The following is a 324-nucleotide window of genomic DNA, read 5'->3' as shown; positions in this document are numbered from 1 at the left end:
GCACAGGGATGCTCTGCCCCAGCCTTCTCCCTGGCACGGCGCTAGCTCCGTGTCAGGGCTGGAGTGATGGGACGCCCTCCACTAGCCGAGGTTGCTCCACGCCCTGTCCAACCCGGCCTTGAACGCTTCCAGGGGTGGAACACTCACCCCTCCGAGGCTGCAATGCCTGCAGGGTTTCTGCCCACAATCACCTTACTCGGGCAGAAGGAAGGAGTCGTCCTCTGTGGGACACCAGCCCTCAGGGGCTCAGGAGCTGGCTCCTCTCCTTAGCTACCAAGTGTACACCAGTGGCTTCTGCGGAGCTGATTTACTTAATAACAAAAA

Source organism: Corvus brachyrhynchos, unplaced genomic scaffold (assembly GCF_000691975.1).
Source record: "Corvus brachyrhynchos isolate BGI_N302 unplaced genomic scaffold, ASM69197v1 scaffold45, whole genome shotgun sequence".
NCBI lineage: Eukaryota > Metazoa > Chordata > Aves > Passeriformes > Corvidae > Corvus > Corvus brachyrhynchos.
This window is presented reverse-complemented; position numbering follows the sequence as displayed.